Source organism: Pelobates fuscus, chromosome 9 (assembly GCF_036172605.1).
Source record: "Pelobates fuscus isolate aPelFus1 chromosome 9, aPelFus1.pri, whole genome shotgun sequence".
NCBI lineage: Eukaryota > Metazoa > Chordata > Amphibia > Anura > Pelobatidae > Pelobates > Pelobates fuscus.
Window position 1 is genome coordinate 63,355,723 of NC_086325.1, and position 23,401 is coordinate 63,379,123.

Sequence of the window (23,401 nt, forward strand, 5' to 3'; positions counted from 1 at the left end):
TAGTGGGTTCCAAATTTACACGCCTTCCCACTTAGCCAAGATAGGTTGAGAGCTAGCGGACCGAATTTACACAGACGCCGCTTAGTCTACCGGTCCCTCCGACCTAGCGAACGTAATATACACCCTAGAACGCTAGTCTAGACAAGACACCGGTGTCCGGCTAGGGCTATTTACACAGAACCCCGCCTGACTCCAAACCAAATGAAACGGTCTTACTAAAGAGCGTTCAATTGAGCGGTGCGCCTTCGCTCCTTCCCTCCGCTAGAGGGGGCAGATTCCGTACACAAATAACCCCTTATGGGCCTACCGCACAATCGGTATACCCCTAGTGGGTCCGCCGTCTAAAACAGCGGTCGTCTTACCTCCTCGTTCCTGAACCTGAGTTCACACTCATCGATGGGGACACCCCAGCACTTACTACGTAGAGGCCGATGATCTCCTGGACAACAGACCAGTGGCGCCGAGACGAAGGGAGGTCCACGCAGAAGTTCAGGGGTGCAGCCGTAGAGAACGTGGGCAAAGATAGACCGTCTCACGCCTCTGCTTCTCAGCTACCGTTGAACGATGAGCTTCCCCAATGCACCAAATGATACCGGAGAAACTGACGGAAGCCAAGCACAGAGAGATGGACACAGGTTTCTTCAGGAAGGAAGAGATTCTTTATTCGGTTCACCGATCGGGACTCAGAGGGACTAATGTCACCAAAATACAACAAGTTCTGAGCCCCGGACAATAGTGCAGGCTCTTTATATAAGCACATAACTCCTCCCATATTAAGCTCCACCCGCACATTCTCTTAACCAATCAATACAAATAAGAATTAACTTCCTGCTTGACCGCATGGCTTGTCCAGCACAATGGAGGAGGGGAATACTACATCCGGTATTCTTGCACATGCTCCGTACACTACTGATCGTATCTTGCCTCGTGCAACCAACCGATCGATACGTCAGCATATGCACGTACACATGCCACGTGGTAATCTCGGCCTACTAAATTTATTTTTACAGAGATTCCACGACACTACCTCTCACAGCGCTCTTTCATTTTTTCTTTCTCTGGCTCTGCTTCTTCTCCCCAACCCCTGTCTGTTGGTGTTCCCCAAGGTTCAGTCCTTGGTCCCCTACTGTTCTCCATCTATACTGCCTCCCTTGGTAAACTCATTAGCTCCTTTGGCTTCCAATATAATTTCTATGCGGATGACACGCAAATCTACCTGTCCTCTCCTGATCTCTCCCCGTCCCTCTTGACTAGTGTCTCTGACTGCCTCTCTGCTATTTCTAACTGGATGGCTGCCCACTTCCTTAAACTAAACTTGACCAAAACTGAAATTCTGGTCTTTCCTCCCTCAAGTGTTGTTACTCCTATGTCTGTCTCCCACCAAGTCAACGGTGCTACCATCAGCTCCACCACGCAGGCTCGTTGCTTAGGTGTTCTCTTTGACAACGACCTCTCCTTCAAGCCTCATGTTCAATTTATCGCCAAATCCTGTCATTTCCATCTCAAAAACATTGCGCGCATCCGCCCCTACTTAACGCCAGCTGCGACTAAGGTGTTGGTCCATTCCACTGTGCTTTCTCACCTCGACTACTGTAATCCGCTTCTCAGTGGTCCTACGTGCTCCCAACTTGTGCCGTTACAGTCCATAATGAATGCGGCAGCGAGGCTCATCTTCCTGTCCACCTGCACCTCCCATGCCTCACCCTTCTGTCAGTCCCTACATTGGCTACCTATAAAATATAGAGCTCAATTTAAAATTCTGGTTCTTGCTTTCAAATCTCTACATAATGCTGCTCCCACCTATCTATCCTCCCTTATACACAAGTATGTCCCGTCTAGGCCCTTACGATCTGCTGAAGACTTACGTTTATCTTCGGTCTGTACTCCCACCTCTGATGCTCGCCTTCAAGATTTCTCAAGGGCTGCACTGTTCCTGTGGAACTCGCTTCCCTCCTCCATTAGATGCTCACCAAGTCTCCACTCCTTCAAAAAATCGTTAAAAACCCACTTCTTCATAAAAGCGTATCAATTAAACTGTTAATAGCTCCTGACTGATTCCTATTCTGTAACTGTCACTAGTCTAATACTATCCTTACCTTTTTGTGTCATTTTACCCCACTCCCTCTAGCATGTAAGCTCATTGAGCAGGGCCCTCAACCCCTCTGTTCCTGTGTGTCCAACTTGTCTGGTTACAACTACATGTCTGTTCATCCACCCATTGTAAAGCGCTGCGGAATTTGATGGCGCTATATAAATATCCTAATAATAACAGTCCCTGGCAGGTCATGTGAAGTAACAGGACCTGCCAGGGAGTGTTACAAAAGTTAATTTATAAAAGTGCCAATTTCTATTGAAATGTACAATTTTTGTAAAATTTAAAATAAAATCGTGCACACTCTTCACATAAAGAATTTCGGCAAACTAAAGTGATTTAGGGACTCGGAGTGTCCCTTTAACTGTGCGTATATATCAGAAGAAAATGTTGTGCAGGAAATTTTTCAGAGCTCTTGATATCTCATTGGGCTGCATTGGGAGGCCTGTGATAGGACAGCCACAGAAAGTCTGCGCAGGGTTAGAGGGGGAGGGCCTGCAAAGACTGCAGACAAGAGAACTGCAGCTTTTCCAAGCTGCTTTTAGATTTCCGAATTGAAATTGAAAGCACTGGGAGATATGTGTCCAAAGCTACTTGAGATTGATGGTAGTCACACTTCTGGGCTGCAGCCAAGTTTCAGGACTGCTGCTTTTGATTCTGTCTCTCTTTCCACACTGATATGGTGGGAGAGAGAGGTGCCATGTCTTACTTTTTCTCACAGTGTTACCCACACTGACACACATACAGAGAAATTGCATAGACATGCACTATGTGTACACACACTTTTTATGTGTCTATGTATAATAAATTAGGGCTACTGCCCCATAATGTATGACCAAGCGGCATCCAGGGGGTAAGAGCTTCTGACAGAACACTGTATGTGAAGGGAGCTGAAACATGATGGAACACAGCAGCTACCTATTTCCTATATTTTAGTGCTTCCCTATGAAACCACTTCCTCTTTCTGCTGTGTACAACTCGGAAACTTTAGAACAGGTGTTAAATACTCTTGTACTGAATGAATTAACATGACTGTAATTTACATGGTTACTCCAACCTCCACGGCCACTTTTGCTTTTAAAAGTGGTCATGCTGCAAGCAATCGGCATGTGCAGAATTTCTGCTTGGATCACTGTCTATATAGAACAATGTAAACTTTTGTGTCCGGGTCTAGTTTTACCACTGGCACACATGACCTAATGTTAATTTGGTGAAATAATTGTCTGTCGTCCGCATACATTGCAGGCTGGAAACAGATGTAAGCATTTCCTACCCTAGCACTGTAATTGCTGTGACAAAGTATAACTTGTTCAGTAGATTTAAGTGCATTAAAGGACCACTGTAGGCACCCAGACCACTTCAGCTCAAAAAAGTGGTCTGGGTGCCAGGTCCATCTAGGGTTAACCCTGCAGCTGTAAACAGCAGTTTCAGAGAAACTGCTATGTTTACATTAGGGTTAATCCAGCCTCTCACAGCCTTTCACAGCGAGAAGACGCCAGCATCCATAGGAAAGCATTGAGAAATTCTTTCCTATGGACTGATTGAATGCGCCCGCGACTCTTGCCGCGCATGCGCATTTGGCGGATGATGGAAGAGGGAGGAGAGTCCCCAGCAATGACGGAGCCCGGCGCTGGAGAAAGGTAAGCGTTTAACCCCTTCCCCCCTCTAGAGCCATGAGGGTGGGGGGGACCTATTAACACTCTAGTGCCAGGAAAACGAGTTTGTTTTCCTGGCACTATAGTGGTCCCTTAAGACATACAATTGTACAATGAGAGGTATTGATGTGCAATCGGGGGTGGGAAGGTCTAGCCCAAGCATGTCAAACTCAAAGTCTAGCATGGGCCAATTAAACAAGGTTTAAGTTTTTGTGGGCTGCAAAAAAGTTTTTTTACATTTTCATAGAAACGTAGGTTTATTTTGAAAAGTACAGTATAAACAAAAACCCCAACACCCCCCTCTACTAAACCACAGCACCCCCTCTACTAAATCCCAGTCTTCCCACTATACTAAATCCCAGCACCCCCCCTCTTGCCAACAAGCAGACTCCACTCACATTGTGCAACTCCGGAGTCCGGCCTCTGGTATAACCCAAACAGCCCCATCCGCACCCAGTGCCAAAGCGCATCCTCCCGCTACTTCTTGAAACCCTATGAAGGTGGAGCACGTCAACGTCACGTCGGAATGTGATGTGGCGTTGCGTGCTTCCGCGCACTTTCAGGTACTCCAATGTCCAGCCGTGGCCATCGCAACACTGACCGACACACTCTCACTGACACACACACACACTGACTGACAAACACACACAGACAGACTCACTGGCAAACACACTCACAGACAGACAGACATACACACACACTGACTGACAAACACACTCACTGACAAGCAGACAGACACACTGACTGACAAACACACACAAACAATGACTGACAGATACACACTGAGAACAGACAGACACACACACACATTTACACATTCTTGCACACACACTCACATCATTCCCTGAAATCCAGTGGGGATCTTCTATCTGGAGCTCAGTCTTCCTGCTCCTCACTGCTCCTTCGCGTGCAATTTAGTGATGCCGGGTGCTGGAATATGACATCATATTCCAGCACCCGGCATCACTTCAGACGGCGCACGCGAGGGAGCAGTGAGGAGCAGGAAGACTGAGCTCCAGATAGAAGATCCAGCCAGTGACCTCTCCTCCCCGGCCGGGTAAGGTTTAGTAGAGTAGGCATCTGCAATGTGGGGAAAGCAGGTGCCTACTCTGCTTTAACACAAAGCATGTACTCGTGACTCACCAGGCCGCAAAGAGATCCATTGTGGGCTGCATGCGGCCCGTGAGTTTGACATGCTTTGTCTAGCCTGCCTGGAAAAGAGGGGAGGTTATTTAAAAAGAGGCTGTGTCAGCTTGGTATTTGTTCATCTTCTGTACCATTCAGGATCAAACTGCTAACACTAACCTACAAAGCCCTCACTAACTTTCCTCAATACATGTTATCTTCACTCAACTCAACACTCCTTCTCCTGACATCTGTTCGTTCACCACACTGCCAACTCTGATCTGCAGAATTTTTCAAGAGCTGCTAGGTTCTTTTAAAATTCCCTACCCATGCCATCAGATTGTCACCTAGCCTCCAGTCCTTTAAAGGACCACTTTAGTGCCAGGAAAACAAACTCGTTTCCTGGCACTATGTAGTCCTTAGGTTCCCCCCACCCTCATGGCCCCCCTCCCACTTACCTTTCTCCAGCGCCGGGCTCCCTCAGTGCTGGGGAACTCTCCTACTCCTGCGAAGTCAGCGCCAAAAGCGCATGCGCGGCAAGAGCCGCGCGCGCATACAAACAGTCCATAGGAAACCATTTCTCAATGCTTTCCTATGCACGTCCAGCATCCTCTCACTATTTTCACAGTGAGAATCGCGGATGTTCCTCTAGTGGCTGTGTGGTGGAATCTCGGTAAAAATAAATTTAGTAGGCCGAGATTACCACGTGGCATGTGTACGTGCATATGCTGACGTATCGGTCGGTTGGTTGCACGTGGCAAGATACGATCAGTAGTGTACGGAGCATGTGCGAGAATACAGGATGTAGTATTCCCCTCCTCCATTGTGCTGGACAAGCCATGCGGTCAAGCAGGAAGTTAATTCTTATTTGTTTTGATTGGTCAAGAGAATGTGCGGGTGGAGCTTAATATGGGAGGAGTTATATGCCTATATAAGGAGCCTGCACTATTGTCCGGGGCTCAGAACCTGTTGTATTTTGGTGACATTAATCCCTCTGATTCCCGATCGGTAAACTGAATAAAGAATCTCTTCCTTCCTGAAGAAACCTGTGTCCATCTCTCTGTGCTTGGCTTCCGTCAGTTTCTCCGGTATCATTTGGTGCATTGGCCGGGAAGCTCATCGTTCAACGGTAGCTGAGAAGCAGAGGCGTGAGACGGTCTATCTTTGCCCACGTTCTCTACGGCTGCACCCCTGAACTTCTGCGTGGACCTCCCTTCGTCTCGGCGCCACTGGTCTGTTGTCCAGGAGATCATCGGCCTCTACGTAGTAAGTGCTGGGGTGTCCCCGTCGATGAGTGTGAACTCAGGTTCAGGAACGAGGAGGTAAGACGACCGCTGTTTTAGACGGCGGACCCACTAGGGGTATACCGATTGTGCGGTAGGCCCATAAGGGGTTAATCTGTGTATGGAATCTGCCCCCTCTGTCGGAGGGAAGGAGCGAAGGCGCACCGCTCAATCGAACGCTCTTTAGTAAGACCCTTTGATTTGGTTTGGAGTCAGGCGGGGTTCTGTGTAAATAGCCCTAGCCGGACACCGGTGTCTTGTCTAGACTAGCGTTCTAGGGTGTACAATTTGTTCGCTAGGTCGGAGGGACCGGGAGACTAAGCGGCGTCTGTGTAAATTCGGTCCGCTAGCTCTCAACCTATCTTGGCTAAGTGGGAAGGCGTGTAAATTTGGAACCCACTAGACTATTGATAGAGTAGAAAGACTAAAAGGGTTCTGTTGTAAATTCCGCCCTCTAGTTCGCTATATGTGGTGCTTGGGCAGTGTGGCTAACCAAAACGGATGTAGATAGTTTTAGGTAGTCCATCAAGGTACTGGCCAATAGATTAGTTGGGATTGTATATGTGATAAAGATTGTTTAGTAACGTGTATATCTTGTTAGATAGCGTGAGCTCTGCCGTCTAGCGAGAGTGTTAATAGTGTGTTGCTGTATTATAGTGCACGGTACCATAACCCTGTATATTTACTGATACTGTATATAAGTACTAATAATTGTCGTCTATTGCATGTCTAACACCATAACCACTAATAATTGTATTGTGACCTTAAATTGTACTTTGACCTATGCTAACCGTACTGTAACTGCTGTTTGTAAAAGACAATGTTACTGGGGTGTGTTATAGATGGGTAATTCATATATAGAGAATTATAGCGTGGGTGACGGTATAGTTTCGCCAAAGGGCATAATTTCGATTACTTAGTGACTGGTGTAACAGCTGTGTGTGTACGGGAATTCCCTGAGTGTTTTTATTGTGTTACTGTGTACGTTTCACTTGGTAACTGTACCACGTGGTGCTGTTGCCGAAGGAACGGGTGTGACTGTTGCATAGAGTGTGTGTATAGCATTCGTTGTCAACGACGCTCCATTGATAAGTATGGGCGCGTCGGAGTCGACGATTTTGGATCCCTTAGGATGTATGGTAAAGAATTTTAAAAAGGGATTCACAGTATGTGATTTTGGGATTAAAATGTCTCCTGCCCGTTTGATCACTTTGTGCACTAGGGAATGGCCTACTTTGTTTGCGGCATGGCCGCCACGTGGCAGTTTAGATCCAAGTCTGGTACAGCGTGTACACGTGGCTGTATCAGGTAGGCCTGAACTTTACGGACAGTTTCCATACATTGATTGTTGGAGGCAGGCCGTAAACGACTTGCCAGGATGGGTCCGAATATGCCACGAGGAGCAATGTCGCCTCATGGTGGCCAGGACTTGTTTGTCCACTAGGACCATGGTTAAGCCCATTTTGGACACGCCCCCTGAGTCCGAGATCCCTATGCCGCCCCCTTATTTCCCTGTAGGGCGAGGTGATACAAGTACAGGAAGTTCTACACCCCCTCACCCGTTGTCCCCATCTACTTCCACTTCCTCCTCCAGTTCAGAATCCACCCCACGCCATAATAAACCTCCCCTTCCGACACCAGCCCCCGTTAAGTCCATCTATTCCGATTTGGCGCCATTTCAAGCTTCCGGTCAGGCTTCTTCTAGCCCGGCCCGGAATATTTTATTCACTGGCCTTCCCCATGATAAAGCTTCCCTATCCGCACGTCTTATTACCCCCCGACCGGAACCTCTAACCGACGCCCCTCCACGAAGCCCTATACTAACCCGACAACTGACTGGAACCCAAAAACCTAAACATTACCAGATGCCTCTTCGTTTGAATCCTGGGTCAGCCTACCTTAATGATTTGGGTCAAATGGTGTATGCTGACCCAGTCTTCGTATATGTCCCGTTCACGACTACCGATCTCTTGAATTGGAAGACCCACAATTCCTCGTATACTGAAAAGCCACAAGCCATGACCGACCTGTTTACCTCGATAGTCCAGACGCATAATCCTACTTGGGCTGATTGCCAGCAATTATTAATGACATTGTTTAACAACGAGTAGAGGACTAGGATAAATCAAGCGGCTATTAAAGCACTGGAGGAAGAAGCCCGTACTTTAAACCAAGCAAATCCAGGAGCATGGGCCGCAACTCATTATCCTAATGCTGATCCCGAATGGGATGTTAATGGCGCAGATATGGTTCAACTAAAAGCCTATAGAGACGCTATAATTGCTGGCATGAAAGCCGGAGGGAAGAAAGCCATAAATATGTCAAAGACGGTTGAGGTGATTCAGAAAAGTGATGAAGCGCCTAGTGTCTTTTATGACCGATTATTGGAGGCATACCGTTTGTATACCCCCTTTAATCCGGAAGACACTGAGAATTCCCGAATGGTAAACTCTGCCTTTGTCAGCCAAGCTTACGGAGATATTAAGCGCAAGCTACAGAAGTTAGAAGGGTTTGCAGGAATGTCCATCACCCAACTAATGGAGGTAGCAAATAAGGTGTACATGAATAGGGAATCAGAAAGTAAGAAAGAGGAAGAGCGCAAGATGCGTAAAAAGGCGGATATGCTAGCGGTAGCGATCGCAGGCGTAGATAGACGGGGCCCAGATAGAGGCGATAGTAGGTGGAATAGGGAACCCCTGAGTAGGAATCAGTGCGCGTATTGTAGAGAAGAAGGGCATTGGAGAAGCGAGTGTCCAAAAAGAGAGCAATACGAGAGAGACCCACCCAGGGCAGGTTATGGAAACTTTAGAGGCAGAGCGAGAGGTAGAGGAGGTCCCGGAGGGAGTAATAGTGGTAACAGAGGAAGTGTAAGAGAAGATAGATACTATCCCGCAGCGCAAAGGTCCCGCGATAGAGAAGATAGGGACTTTGTAGGATTGGCTGACACGGTCATGGAGAGCTATTGATACCAACCGGGCTACATCCCCCTTGGTCGAGCGGAGCCTATGGTCGATGTATCAATAGGGGGAAAAAGGAGTGCATTCATGATCGACACTGGTGCTGAACATTCGGTGGTGACTGACCTAGTTGCTCCTCCATCTGGAAGAACTATTACCGTAATAGGAGCAACTGGAAGGAGTGCTGCAAAACCGGTTCTTAAAAGTCGACTCTGTACATTGGGAGGCCACGTAGTAAAACATCAATTCCTTTACATGCCTGAATGTCCAGGACTGGCCCGCAATATTCCACCCATTCGAATTGAACTAAAGCTTGGGGTTTATCCAGTGAGCCTACGGCAATATCACATCCCGCAGAAGGCTAAGAAAAATATTCAATCTTATCTGGATAAGTTCATACGGTATGGTATCCTAAAATTCTGTACTTCCCCCTGGAACACCCCATTGCTGCCTGTTCAAAAGCCCGGTACAGATGAGTATCGTCCTGTGCAGGACTTGAGAGCAGTCAATGATGCGGTTGTTAGTATACACCCAGTGGTGCCCAATCCGTATAACCTGCTTACTTTAATTCCGGGCGGGGCTACCTATTTTACAGTCTTAGACCTCAAAGATGCCTTCGAATTGCCGCAGAAAGCCAATGTATCTTCGCTTTCCAATGGGAAAATGCTGTAACGGGCTCGAAACGCCAGATGACTTGGACAAGACTACCCCAAGGGTTTAAAAACTCACCGACCCTATTTGGTTCAGCTCTGAGTCAAGATCTACTGGATTTCAAGTCCATCCCAGGAGAGTGTGTATTATTACAATATGTAGACGACTTGTTGATAGCAGCAGTTACAAGAGAAATATGTCAGCAAGCAACACACGATCTACTACACATTCTCTGGAAGGCAGGATACAAGGTGTCTAGGAAGAAGGCTCAGTTGTGTCTGCCAACTGTCAAATATCTGGGATTCCATATCTCTGAAGGTCAAAGAATAATGGGGCCAGAGAGAAAAGAAGCTGTGTGCCAAATACCAACACCCAAGAATAGAAGACAAGTGCGAGAGTTCTTGGGGGCAGCAGGCTTCTGTAGGATATGGATTCCCAGTTATGCGATATTGGCGAAACCTCTGTATGCAGCTATTAAGGGTACAGAACACGACCCCTTCCTATGGACTCAAGAACAGCAAACGGCATTCGAAGATGTGAAGAGGGCTTTAAAGAGTGCCCCAGCATTAGCTCTACCTGATCACACACGACCATTCTACCTGTATGTACACGAGCAAAGAAGAATGGCTGTGGGAGTATTGACACAGTATTTGGGATCATGGCAAAGACCTGTTGCCTACATGTCTAAGCAACTGGACGCAGTGGCCAGCGGTCTTCCACCTTGTCTAAGAGCCGTAGCTGCAGCCGCCCTGCTGGTAGCTGAAGCCGATAAACTCACTCTGGGTCAAGAACTTTATGTACGAGTTCCACATGCAGTACAGACGTTGTTGGATTACAAAGGAAATCATTGGTTTAGTAACAGCCGTATGACCAAGTATCAAGCAATGTTGTGTGAAAACCCAAGAGTGCATTTAGAGACTGTAAATACCTTAAATCCAGCTACCCTTCTGCCGCAACCTACTGAAAGTCAACACGATTGTTTGGAAGTGATGGATGAAGTATTTTCAAGTAGACCAGATCTTCGTGATTTTCCCATCCAGAACCCCGATGTTCAATATTACACAGATGGCAGTAGTTATGTAAAAGAAGGGATTCGCTATGCAGGATATGCAGTAACAACGATAGATAAGGTGATAGAAGCTCGGCCACTGTCAAAAGGAACATCAGCACAAAAGGCAGAATTGATAGCACTGACACAAGCGTTACAATTGGCTGAAGGTTTAAGAGTGTACATCTACACGGACTCCAAGTATGCGTTTTTAACCACTCATGCCCACGGAGCTTTGTATAAAGAAAGAGGACTATTGAATTCAGAGGGCAAAGAAATCAAGTATGCACCTGAAATACTACAACTATTGGAAGCAGTATGGGAACTGAAAGAAGTCGGTATTATACATTGTCGAGCGCATCTGAGAGGAGATGGTGATGTAACCAAAGGAAATCGGATGGCAGATAGTGCAGCTAAGCGTGCCGCTGAATCAGGAAGACAGGAATATGTGGAACATATAGCTGCTCTTATTCCAACTCCACTGTCTCAATGGACTCCGGTTTATACAGCTCAAGAAGAGGAGTGGTTAAAGACTGAACCTGGAAAGTATTTGGAGAGCATCACTAGCGGTAGAAATCGTCCAAAACTATCACAACGGGACGCATTCTGGAAGAGATAGTACAGAAGAATCTCTCAGAAAACATTTCTACATACCAAGATTGTCCAACTTAACTCAAGCCATTGTACGAAGATGTGTAACGTGTGCTAGAAATAATGCAAGACAAGGACCAGTAAAGCCACCAGGAGTTCAGTATATGGGGGGACTCCCTATGTCCGATCTACAAATTGACTATACAGTAATGCCTAAATCTGGTGGACATCGCTACCTACTAGTAGTTGTGTGCACCTATTCAGGCTGGGTAGAAGCATGTCCTACTCGTACAGAGAAAGCAGGAGAAGTTGTGAGATTCCTGCTACGAGAAATAATACCCCGATATGGACTACCCTGCTCTATAGGATCGGACAATGGTCCAGCTTTTGTTCATCAGTGCCTACAACAACTGACTCATATGCTTGGTATAAAGTGGAGACTTCATACGGCATATAGACCTCAGAGTTCTGGTAAAGTAGAGAGAATGAATAGAACTATTAAGAATCAGTTGGCAAAGATGTGTCAGGAAACCCAACTTAAGTGGAACGTCCTTTTGCCTATAGCTCTGTTGCGAATTCGCAGTACACCTACCAGAAGGATGGGTCTCTCTCCTTTTGAAATCATGTATGGGCGTCCACCTCCCGTACTTGGTAACTTAAGGGGGGATTTGAGTCAGTTGGGAGAAGGAATTACCCGGCAGCAGGTTGTAGAGTTGGGTAAGACTATGGAGGAGGTACATAAATGGGTACAAGATAGATTACCTGTGAATATTTATCCCCCTGTTCATAGTTACCACCCAGGAGACCAAGTGTGGATTAAAGAGTGGAATAATGTACCGTTAGGGCCCAGGTGGAGAGGTCCTTATGTTGTTCTTTCGTCTACCCCTACAGCGATAAAAGTGGCTGAAGTGACTCCGTGGATTCATCACTCCAGGGTTAAACCAGCAGCGGTAGATTCTTGGCAAGCTACACCAGATCCAGAGAATCCCTGCAAGATCCGATTAAAACGCACGACTCAGTCGGAGTAACGAGGAAACTTGTGGATTACAAATTTTATTGTTTCAGAGATTGGTAAGTGAGTATTTAGACGGCCATAATAAAGCCTGTCTGCTCACCAACGTGTAATTAAAAAGCCAGGAAAGTCTCGAAGGGACCCCTGTGAAGACGAGCAGAACTCCATTCCCTGCAGCCCTTACATCCTGGAAGCTGAGGTGCCATCGCACGGACGAAGACTGAGGATGCAGCCGACGAAAGATGTATTTGTGATAATGTTTATTTATATGTATTTTTATATTCAGGAAGGTAGAGGTACCGACACTCCTAGCTGTGAGGTATGCATTAAGACTACAAGAACAGGTAACCATATTTCCCAGACCCTAATTTGGCATTCGCAATATGAATGTAAAGGTGATGTGTCCAGGTGTAGATACTTAAATGTAGAGTATAGTGTATGCCATTTAGGGATAGGAGAACCTAAGTGCTTCAATCCAGAGTATCATCCCGTACAATTTGGTTGACTCTCAGGAATGGAGATCCTCAGGGGACCCTAATAAACAAAACAGTGTTAGAATCCGTACATTCTTCGGGTGTTCTGCTATTTGATGCATGTAAAGCAATATCAAGTGGTAGAAAGCCGTGGAATGTATGTGGGGATCTTAGATGGGAGAGAACGTATGGGTCTAATGATAAATATATTTGTCCCAGTAGTAAAAATAAGTATGTGAGTCCTAGATGCCCAAATAGGGATTATAATTTTTGCCCATATTGGTCTTGTGTGGGGTGGGCAACTTGGGGACAGACAGCAGACAAGGACATGATTGTGACTAAGTTGCCTACCAATACATACTGTAAGCCTATGGAATGCAATCCAGTCCATATTCTTATAAATAATCCTGACCAATTCTTGGATAGATATGGTAACTTATTTGGGTTTCAAATATACGGGACGGGTTTAGACCCTGGGACAGTATTGTTTATAGGGTTAGAGACCGATACGGTAACCTCCCAAACTCATCAGGTATTCCATTCGTTTTATGAAGAGATGAGTATAGATAATAAGATCCCCCATAACGCTAAAAACCTGTTCATAGATTTAGCTGAAAGTATTGCCGGTAGTCTTAATGTAACCAACTGCTATGTGTGTGGAGGTACTAACATGGGAGACCAATGGCCTTGGGAAGCAAAGGAGGTAATGTCCGGTTCTGAGGCAGTTGAACAATTAATATCCTCACAAGCCGATTATCAGATGAGTGTTAGAGGTAAATCTGAGTGGAGATTAAAGACCTCCATCATAGGTTATGTTTGCATAGCAAGGAAAGGAATGCTGTTTAATACTTCTGTAGGAGAGTTAACTTGTCTAGGGCAAAAAGCTTATGATGATGATACAAAGAATACAACTTGGTGGTCGGCTTCAAATGTCTCAGAACCATCTAACCCGTTTGCAAGATATGCCAATTTAAAGGACGTATGGTTTGATTTATCTATCACATCTAGTTGGAAAGCCCCAGCAAATTTGTACTGGATCTGTGGCAAGAAGGCCTATTCGGAGTTGCCACAGGACTGGGAAGGGGCATGTGTGTTAGGTATGCTCAAACCATCCTTCTTCTTGTTACCTATTGAAACAGGTGAGACTTTGGGTGTTAAAGTGTATGATGTGAATCATAGGAAGAAAAGGGGACCCATAGAGATAGGCGCCTGGGAAGATGATGAATGGCCTCCCCAGCGTATTATAGACTATTATGGGCCAGCCACGTGGGCAGAGGATGGTACCTTCGGATATAGAACCCCAATTTATATGCTCAACCGCATTATAAGGTTACAGGCGGTGGTTGAGATAATTACTAATGAGACCTCACAAGCGCTCAATCTTCTAGCGAAGCATAATACCAGGATGAGGACAGCAGTGTACCAAAATAGATTAGCCTTGGATTACCTATTGGCAGTAGAGGGAGGTGTATGTGGGAAGTTTAACCTGAGCAATTGCTGTCTTCAAATAGATGACGAAGGGCAAGCAATAGCTGAGCTTACTAGCCATATGGTTAAACTAGCGCATGTGCCTACTCAGGTATGGAAAGGGTATAATCCAAGTAGTTGGTTTGGTAACTGGTATGAGCAGTTGGAGGGCTTAAGGCATTGGTAGGCGGAGTCATACTGATTTTAATGTTGTGTCTACTCCTGCCATGTCTTATCCCCTTAGTAGTTAGGTCTGTGCAAAGCCTGATAGAAAATATAGCAGAAAGGAAGGCTGCAGCACAGATAATGGCCATATATAAATATGAGGCTCTAAATCAGGGAGAACCAATGAAGGAAGAGGAGTGTTGAGGGATTCACATCATAGAAAAGTCTGGTCTGGTTCATGGTAACCTGAGGTGTATGCAAACCAAGGTTAAGTGATGCCTCAAGTAATTGTGAAATATCAAGAGGCATCAAAGGGGGGAATGTGGTGGAATCTCGGTAAAAATAAATTTAGTAGGCCGAGATTACCACGTGGCATGTGTACGTGCATATGCTGACGTATCGGTCGGTTGGTTGCACGTGGCAAGATACGATCAGTAGTGTACGGAGCATGTGCAAGAATACAGGATGTAGTATTCCCCTCCTCCATTGTGCTGGACAAGCCATGCGGTCAAGCAGGAAGTTAATTCTTATTTGTTTTGATTGGTCAAGAGAATGTGTGGGTGGAGCTTAATATGGGAGGAGTTATATGCCTATATAAGGAGCCTGCACTATTGTCCGGGGCTCAGAACCTGTTGTATTTTGGTGACATTAGTCCCTCTGAGTCCCGATCGGTGAACCGAATAAAGAATCTCTTCCTTCCTGAAGAAACCTGTGTCCATCTCTCTGTGCTTGGCTTCCGTCAGTTTCCGTCGGTATCAGCTGTCAGTGAGACAGCCACTAGAGCAGTGATAGGCAACCTTCGGCATTGCAGATGTTGTGGACTACATGCCCTATAATGCTCTTACAACCATAATGCTGACAAAGCATCATGGGAGGTGTAGTCCAAAATATCTGGAGTGCCAAAGGTTGCCTTTACCTGTACTAGAGGCCGGATTAACCCTCAGTCTAAACATAGCAGTTTCTCTGAAACAGCTATGTTTACAGCTGCAGGGTTAAAACCTGGGGGGACCTGGCACCCAGACCTCTTCATTGAGCTGAAGTGGTCTGGGTGCCTATAGTGGTCCTTTAAGTAGTCATTGAAAATTCATCTCTTTAGAAAAAAATCATCTTTCTGTGTGATGCTTCTCTCATAACAATTGTTCTTGTCAGTTCCCTTGCCTCCATAGCCCAACTCGTTCTCTGTCCTTACACTGTTCGGTTCTTCCAAACATTACTTGTACTAGCTTATTGAGACAGAGGCATGTTATCCATTAATCATACCTCACCTCTGATATGCTGTTATTTGCCTTGTAATTCTTTACCCCTTCCTTCTTCAGCTCTTGCCTTTGTTAATTTGTGTATGTCAATGTCAATTTCTTGTCAAATATCTCCTTTCTATAACATTAAAGCACTGAAGAATGTCAGGTGATTATTTGTGAAAACTATCCACAAGGCTATACCAGTTTATCAATACGTGATTCAGATTTATTTCTTAACAAGAGTATCTTGGTGCTAAATACATGCCAATAATAATAGAATGTCAGTGTCCCTTGCTCCTACCTACTGTGCTAAACCATAATAAATTGTTAAATATTAAATAATAGCGCACTCCCTGTGTACTGCACGTGATAAAGCATTTGCTATGAAAGCAATAATCAGTGGCGATTGGCTAAGAGTGTGAACTCATCACTTACAGACTATCACAGCTGCCAGATGCTATTATGAATTGGTATAGCTAAGAAAGAGTGTAATCTCTGCCTTACCCATGCCTCCAGTGTGAGGGCTGTGGTTGGCCAGGGACCCTCATTCAGTATAAAAGTTTTCGAAACTGGCTTAACATTGAATTGAGGAGCAGCGCCATGAGACTGCAGGCTCCATAACCAGGTAAATTAGATGAAATGGTTATTAGTGCCTATAGTGTCCCTTTTAATGATAACACAATTCAGTATATACATTTGGCGGCAAATTGCCTGGGCAGTCAACATCATTTGAGAGTAAGGGGATAAGAATTGAGGAAAGGCCAGCTCTTGAATTTGCTCAAAGGCCTGAAGCTTCTTTGCAAAGTGTGTGCTTATGTGGATGTCCAACAACAGATTTCCCAATGTAGCTCAACAATGAGTATTTGCAAGGACAACCAGAGAGCTAAACAACCAGGTTTATTAATAAAAATGTGTCAGGGTACTTTATGTGTTGGCACAGGCTATGCCACACACTAAATTCATCCTGCAGGAGGTTGGGGACCTTTCCAGTAGTCCCTCTCGTATTTCCAGCGGTTATCACGCTGGCCGCGATAGCCCCACCCCTCTTTATGACGAGGCGCAAGCACGCCGACGTCATGACGCTAATGATGTCACAGCCTGCTAAACCGTTTGAATTCAACCATATTGGAGGCGTGGTTACAAATGAAAGGAACCCAGTATATAAGGGGAGTTCAGGACATGTCTCATTACTCTGTTGTGGTTCTATATAGACCCAATAGCGCATTTATACTGTGTATTTCTCTTGGTTCTGACTTTGGCTATGTTTGACTATTCTATCTTCTGTATTCCTTTGACTCTGTCCTTGTAGTCTCTCTATTCCGGATTTCTGGCTCCCCTGACCTCGGCTCATTCCGGATTACTCTCTGTCCTTGTGACGTTACCCAGCCATTCTAAGGTCCCCATATATTCCTGACAGTTTGATACAGAAAAAGTTAGGGATCCTGCTGGTGTACCTAAACACAAAGGTATAACAATGCAATTATGCCTGATATAGACAAAAAACGCAGATATGCAATTGCACTCACAAGTTAGAGATGATAAAAGCGCCTTATGGTTGCCACCCACGATTTCAATACAGGACTTGTCTCTAGATGGGGCTCTTGTATTTTTCAGCTCACCAAACAATCTAGAGATTCCTTCAAATGGATATTTATTGGCAAATAAAGTAGATTGCACAAATGTGCTAAAAATGCTGGTCCTACGCGTTTCGTTCTCAAGTGAGAACTTCCTCAGGGACATATACACTGCTCAAAAAAATAAAGTGAACACCAAAATAACACATCCTAGAGCTGAATGAATTAAATATTCTTCTGAAATACTTTGTCCTTTACATAGTTGAATGTGCGGACAACAAAATCACAAAAATAAAAAAATGGAAATCAAATTCTTCAACCCATGGAGGTCTGGATTTGGAGTAACACACGAAATTAAAGTGGAACAAACACACTACAGGCTGATCCAACTTTGATGTAATGTCTTTAAAACAAGTGAAAATGAGACTCATTAGTGTGTGTGGCCTCCACGTGCCTGTATGACCTCCCTACAACGCCTGTGCATTCTCCTGATGAGGTAGTGGATGGTCTCCTGAGGGATCTCCTCCCAGACCTGGATTAAAGCATCTGCCAACTCCTGGACAGTCTGTGGTGCAACGTAACGTTGGTGGATGGAGCGAGACATGATGTCCCAGATGTGCTCAATTGGATTCAGGTCTGGGGAACTGCCGGGTGTAGCGTTATTTACCTTATCCAGGGGCTGGCCGCGGTCCTCTCTTCGAGCCGCGCGCGTTCCTGCTGCTGCACGAGCCGCGCGTGGCTCATCTGACGGCTGCAACAGGAAGGCGGACAGTGACCGCGAGAAGCGGTCACGTGTCCCGCCTGAATCTAAGAGCGCGCCGCGGGTTTCGGGCGCACTCTTAAAGAAACAGTGGGAGCCTAAATTGGCAAAAGGCTCCCATTGGCCCCTGTCATGCCACACTCCCCATACACTTACCTTTTGGGGGTGTGGATATGACAGGAGCCAATCACATTAAGTTAGAAGGTACTTATACTCACCTTTTTCCCTTAGTCCTTGCCCTATCGTGGTTTCTGTTGCAGTTCCCTTTAGCGCTTGTTGTGTTCAGTTGTGTTCCTTCGTATTGACCTTGGCTTTGTTTCTGAATACGTTATCTCTTTATCCTTATCTGTTCTGTTTACCGGCTTGCTGTTTACTGTGTACCAGACCCCGGCTAGTCCTAGTTTACGCTGTCTCTTTGTGCCCTTGATCTCGGATCGTTCCTGACTCTGTCTCCTCTCATATACGTCGAGTCCGGCCATTCTAAGGTCCGGTAGACGTATCTCTCCTCTGTGTTGTCTTTTGTTGAGTTGAATCCTGCAAGTTGGGGTATATTTTCGTTACATTACGATAGGGCCATGGACCCCGCAGATTTAGCTCAGCAAATGGCTTCTCATGAGGCTAGGTTTGTAGAGCAGGACCACCGTATGGATCAGATAGCTCAGGCTCTCCAGACGCTCTTGTCTAGAACTATTCCTGCAACCGCACCTAACCCTCCTACACCTCTTCTTCCCGAAGTATCCACTATGCCTAATACTTTGCCCCATTTAACACCCCCTCCCAGGTATGGAGGGGAAGCTAAGACATGCAGAGGTTTCATTAATCAAATAGAATTCCACTTTGAGATGTATCCACGTTCCTTTCCCACTGATAGGTCTAAAGTGGGGTTTTTGATGCATCAACTTACTGACAAAGCACTTGAGTGGGCAAATCCTATTTGGGAAGCCAATGGACCTATGGTGCATAATTTCAATAGTTTCCTTACGGCTTTCCGTAGAACTTTTGACACCACTAAAAGGTCAAAGAATGCCGCCAGAACATTAATGAGAATCAAACAGGGCTCTAGATCTGTGGCTGACTATGCCATTCAGTTTCGTACCCTTGCTTCACAGGTAGATTGGACCAACAATGGGTTAACTACTGCATTTATGGAAGGTTTATCTGACACTATATTGGATGAGGTAGCAGCTATGGAGCTTCCTATTGCATTAGAGGACCTTATTGACTACCTCATTGATATAAATAACAGAATTCGTGACAGGCTCCATACCAAGAACAGGAATAGACGTTTAGTTACACCTAATAACCCCAAAGTTGATAAACCTGAGAGTTTCAGAGTATCTGAGGAGGAACCCATGTAATTAGGGGTTGCCAAACTCTCTGATACTGAAAAATTGCATAGAAGAAGGGACGGACTCTGCCTATACCGTGGTAGGAGAGACCATACGATAAAGGAATGTCCTGAGCTTCCGGGAAACTCTCGCACCTAAGACCTTATAGGGGACTGGCCTTGGGTGTGATATCTAAGTCTCCTAAATTGCCTCCTAACCGTTTGCTTCTCCCTGTTTCTCTTCATATGGGAGAGAGTTGTATAGCTGAAAGCATACTAGCCTTGGTTGATTCCGGGGCTGCTGAGAACTTCATAGACTATGGTTTTGCTACGAAACACAACATTCCCATCAGAGAGAGGGAGATACCTTTGGCCATTGAGGCCATAGATGGTAGACCTTTAAGTACTCCAATCGTTACCCATGAAACTGTACCATTATTCATGTACACAGGGGTTTTACACTTTGAGACTGTTCAGTTCCAGGTTATCACCTCTCCCTCTTCTCATATTGTGTTAGGGTACCCATGGTTACGTTCTCACAACCCCATTTTCGACTGGGAGTCGGGACAATTAAAATCATGGAGCAAAGCCTGCCACGAATCTTGTATGATTAAAGTCACCCCTTTAAATTCTATTAATGTTCCTATTACTCCTCCTTTGTCTACTGTTATACCTCCTCAGTACTTGTTTCTCAAGTTTTATTAGGGCCCCCACCCACCGCGCAGGTGTGGGGGCCAGGGGGGGAGGACAGTAAGCCGCGCAGGGTTTTTTTTTACTACTGCTTACTACACATGCCCCTACTCGCGATATAGCGAGTAGGGGCATATTATTTACTAATACTGAGTAATCTTTACTTAGTATTAGTAAATTTGGCTGAAAGACTAATTTAGGTCTTTCAGCCTTTTTAGTAGATAGCTCCCTGATACCGTGGGAATTAGGGAGTTATCTACTAAGCGGCTGCAAGATGCAGCCACAGCAATGAATAGGATCGGAGTTTCATTCATTAGAATGAAATTCCGATACAAACAAAGTACCGAATTGCATCCTAACACGAATGGAGAAACTCTTCTCATTCTGTTAGGATGCAATTCGGCAGTTTTGCCGGCGTTCTGTCTAAGTGACAGGACGTTCGGCAATACTGACAGGAAGCATTGTGGGAACAGGGAGGAAAGCTAGGGATCATGGGAAAATTGCTCTGACCAGTGGAAATTAAGCACACTTTGCTCCTACGCTGGTCAGAGCTGGTAAAGCAGAGGAATCCTCCATAAGGCAAAGAGTCCCTACTTTGTCTTATGATTTAAAAGAAAACTAAAGAAGACAGGAAGAAAAGAATAACAGATCCCGAGAGAGGTGGAGAAGAGGAAGAGGTTGAGGAAAGGTAAGTTCGGCATGACAGTGCCGCTTTAATGACATCTTAAGAGACTTTATTCACACATTTGTAATCGTGTACTTGGACGACATACTCATATATTCTACAGATTTACACACTCATCACAGACATGTTACAACAGTCCTGAAGACCCTTCTTGCTAATGGTCTTTATTGTAAACTAGAAAAATGTTTATTTGACAAATCCGAAGTCCAGTTTTTGGGGTATTTGATTTCCGCTAAAGGTTTTCGTATGGATCCCCAGAAGCTTTCTGCTGTCATAGAGTGGCCTCTACCACAAGGTTTGAAAGCCATTCAGCGTTTTCTTGGTTTCTCTAACTATTATAGACGCTTTATTAAGGGTTTTTCTTCTATGGTAGCGCCTATCACCCGTATGACAAAAAAGGGTGGTAATACTCGTGTCTGCTCTCCCGAAGCACTTCAGGCTTTTGAATTTCTTAAAACTACATTTGCCTCTGCACCTATTTTACAGCATCCTATCCCCTCACTACCTTATATTCTTGAAGTTGATGCTTCTGATATCGGGGTAGGTGCTGTTTTGTCCCAAAGAGAGTCGCCTGAAAAGCCATTGCATCCTTGTGGCTTCTTTTCTAGACAAATGTCCAAAGCTGAAAAGAATTATGATGTGGGTAATCGTGAACTCCTTGCTATTATCTTAGGTCTTGGAATGGAGACACTTGTTAGAAGGAACTAAGGATCCTATCCTCATTTTTACGGATCACAAGAACCTATCCTACCTTGGTGAAGCTAAAAGATTATCTTCTAGGCAGGCTAGGTGGTCACTGTTTTTGTCCCGTTTCAATTATATTATCACCTATAGACCAGGTGATCGTAACATTAAAGCAGACGCTCTGTCCAGACAGTTCGAAACTGCTGACAAACAGGAGATTGATGTTACTCCTGTCACTCACCCAGACAGGATAATAGCTACTACTATGTTGTCTATTTCTTCATCCCTCTTGCAGGCCATACAGGCGAAACAAAGCATGGCACCTAGCGAGAGGCCTATTGATAAATTGTTTGTTGATGTTCCCGAGAGACGGGATATTCTGTCGTTATATCATGATACTAAGACTGCTGGACATCCTGGTATTTCCAAAACGATGTCAGCTGTTTCTCTGTATTTTTGGTGGGATTCCTCACGCAAGGATGTCACTAACTATATAGGTGCTTGTACTACTTGTGCCTGTATGAAATCTTCTCGTAGAGTTCCTTGTGGGCTTCTGCATCCGTTACCCGTTCCCGAGAGACCTAGGTCTAACCTATCCATGGATTTTATTGTTGAATTACCCCCCTTTGAATGGTTACACAGTTATCCTGATGATAGTAGATCGGTTTTCCAAAATGGCTCACTTTGTGCCTCTTCACAAGTTGCCCACATCCAGGGAACTAGCTCTTATCTTTGCTAGAGAGGTATTCCGGTTACATGGGATTCCCGTATCTATTGTGTCCGATAGGGGTAGCCAATTTATTTCCAGGTTCTGGAAAGCCTTTTGTTCAGAAATGGGTATTTCTCTCTCATTTTCTTCCGCTTACCATCCCCAGTCTAATGGAGCTGCAGAGCGTGCCAACCAGTCTCTGGAGCAGTACCTTCGTTGTTTTGTGTCCCACCATCAGAACAATTGGTCTGACCTTCTTCCTTAGGCTGAGTTTGCTCGGAATAACGCCACTCATGATTCTTCCGGCAAAAGCCCTTTTTACGTTGTCTATGGCCAGCATCCCGTTGTTCTTCCGGCTGCATTCTCCTCACAGGGCATGCCAGTTCTGGATGAGCATTTGGCTGGTTTGCGTAATACTTGGGAGCAGGTTCAGCGTTCTTTGGTGGATTCCGCTGCTCGCCAGAAGGCTCAGGCTGACAAGCATCGCAGAGCGGCTCCTTCTTATGTTGTGGGGGACAGGGTTTTGCTTTCCACGCGGAATATTCGCCTCCGGGTGCCTTCTATGAAATTGGCTCCCCGCTTCATTGGTCCTTATTGGAAAGCACTATAAATACTACAGTGTAGAGGTTTATGGTGGCTGGAACACCAGGTTCAAAAAGCACAGTTTGAACAGCAATAACACCTGGCCCTATTGAAGCGAGAAACGTGGGACCGGCGTAAATCATGTGAAGTTTTGTTTACTGTGTGTAAAAAGTAATGTATACATATAGATTATCAGATATTACTATTTGGCCCCGTATTATTATTTTTTATTTATAATGCACCAACAAATTCCACAGCGCTGCACAATTATAACGCCGTCCTTTGCCGTGTTACCGAATACTATCAGGGTTATTCACTAAAGTGAGAATTGCAGGGAATTCAAAGTGGATATAAAGTTAAAATCAATCAATGCACACAGTCAGCTCTGCTTTCAGTCTGGCTACTGTGACCTTTAATTTGAAATTCACTTCGAACTTTCTCCCTGCGGTGAATAACACTGTATAGCTTTATATATATAGTCACTTTACAAGTCACTTCGACCTGCATCAAAATGGCGGCGCTGGTGGTGGCCCCACCCCCAACCGAGGACCATTGGCAGGAAATAGGAAGGAACACATGTGATTGCCTATAGGAAGCTGAGCCCCAGGGGCGGGAAAAGCTCACGTGACCCGA